This window comes from Oxyura jamaicensis, chromosome Z (genome assembly GCF_011077185.1).
Source record: "Oxyura jamaicensis isolate SHBP4307 breed ruddy duck chromosome Z, BPBGC_Ojam_1.0, whole genome shotgun sequence".
NCBI classification, from domain to species: domain Eukaryota; kingdom Metazoa; phylum Chordata; class Aves; order Anseriformes; family Anatidae; genus Oxyura; species Oxyura jamaicensis.
Window position 1 is genome coordinate 67,425,739 of NC_048926.1, and position 2,392 is coordinate 67,428,130.

The window sequence follows — 2,392 nt, forward strand, 5'->3', positions numbered from 1 at the left end:
CTATGAGAAGCTGAAAAGTCCTTGGCATAGTGTAAGCACTGCTTTGCAAAAGCTAAAATGTCAGTATATTATCAGCATTATTCTCATGCTAAATCCAAAACACAGCACTATACCAGCTACTGGGAGGACAATGAACCCTATCCTAGCTGAAACCAGGACAATACCAACCCCTTATTCCATACCATTTAGGTCATGCTCAGGTCCCACACTTTCCAGTACTTTCCAATTAATCTCCACTTTTCATATATGTATATGAAACATCCACTGAGTTTTTTTAGTCTTTGAATGACTTTGGGCTCCATCTGTCACAACCATCCTTTAGCACAGAAGAGATGGTGTGTGGTGTTGGATCGTCACATGCTGAAGCTTGTTCTGATTCCATCACGCTGCTGTGCTTGTCCAGTTTTATCAAAATTCATTTGTCATTATCTGGGTGACTGTTACTGTAATAACATTAACATGACATATAGCAACAATAGTAGTGAAGACATATGGTATTATGTAGTAATTAACTTAATATCAGTTGTGGTATACCACTTGGCTGCCTTTGACTCCAACACCAAAGATGCGTGAAGCTTCCATGCCTGCACCAATGGGGTGTTTTTGACATTCATTCCCAGTTAGACTCCAATACAGTTAGCTGTTGGGATTCCAATTGTCACTCCAGAAATACAGATGGGTTCTGCCCCGTCATAGCTTGATGGCATTACAGTACAATGTACACTGGTGTCTACTAAAGCCTTATACTTGTGTGGTCTGTAACTGGGATTGGAGTGGCTGCAGGACCTGTCACAGGGGTTGTGGTGGTATTGATTGCATCTTTGGAAGCATAGGCCAAGACCTGCAATTTGTGTCACTTTGAGACACATTTGAGACACAATTGCAATTTGTGTCTTTTTGGAATTGCCGAGATTATGACACACCTTTTCAAATATTATAGGAATTTTTAGGATTCCGCACTTGTTCAGGGGTGAAGTGCCAAAGCATTAGAGGTTCCCACTGTTGGAGGTGCCTGCCAATACCCTCCCACGGTCCCTGCCACTCCTAACTATCCTGCCTCAGGAGAGACCTCTGGATGGCATTCCTAGGTAGTAATTTAACCTCAAACAAATCTTGAAACACATTCAGGAGACATAACAATAGGAACATGCTGGTTTGAATATCCCAAGGATATTCTAATTTAGAAGAGCTACCATACCTAGCCTGGAAGAGAAAGGGAAGGTGAAGGAGAAAGGGAGAGTGAAGAAGTAGGGAAAAGTATTTCCATTTGTCCCTCCCATAGTTTGGCTCCCTGAGGAGAAAAGGTAAAAGGCAGAATTATTAATAGTTTCTGAGATATGGTTTCTGAAGTATGAAGGTGATGTCAATGCTGAGTACAAATACAAAATTAGTCTCATGACCGGTAACATTATCTGTGGTCAGATCTGTTTTTATCTCAACATTATGAGCCTCGCGTTGAATCACAGAATCAAAGAATGGCTTGGGTTGGAAGAAACCTCAAAGATTATCTATTTCCAACCCCACTGTCATAAACAAAGATGCCACCCACTAGATCAGATTTCTTAGGCCCTCATCTAACCTGGTCTTGAAAACCTCTAGGGATGGGGCATCCAAAACCTCACTGGGCAACCTGTTCCAGTGCCTCACCACCCTCTGAGTGAAGAATTTCCTTCTAACATCCAATCTAATTTTCCCCTCTTTTAGCTTGAAACCATCTCCCTTTGTCCTATCATTATCTCACTGAGCAAAGAGTTACCCTCCATCTTTTTTGTAAGTCCCCTTGAAGTACTGAAATGTTGCAATGAGGTCACCCCAGAGCCTTCTCTTCTCCAGGCTCAACATCCCCAGCTCTCTCAGCGTTTCTTCATAGGAGGGGTGCTCAAGCCCCTTGATCATCATTGTTGCCCTTCTCTGGACCCGCTCTAACAGGTCTACATCCTTCTTGTACTGGGGGCTCCAGACCTGGATGCAGTACTCCAAGGGGGACCTCACAAGGGCAGAGCAGAGTGGGATAATTACCTCCCTCTACCTGCTTGTCACTCCTCTTTTGATACAGCCCCAGATACAGCTGGCCTTATGGGCTGCAAGCGTGCACTATCAGATCATGTTGAGCTTTTTGTCCATCAAAACCCCCAAGTCCTTCTCTGCAGGGCTGTTCTCAATGAGTTCTTCTCCCACTCTGTTCTCATGTCTGGGATTGCCCTGACCCAGGTGCAGCACCTTGCAGTTGGACTTGTTGAACCTCATTAGGTTCAAGTGGGCCCAGTTCTCAAGCTTGTCCAGCCATCTCTTTCATCTGTTGTATCATCTGCACTCAGCTTGGTGTCATCTGCAAACTTGCGGTGGTTGCACTTGATCCCATCATCTATGTCACTGATGAAGGTACTCAACA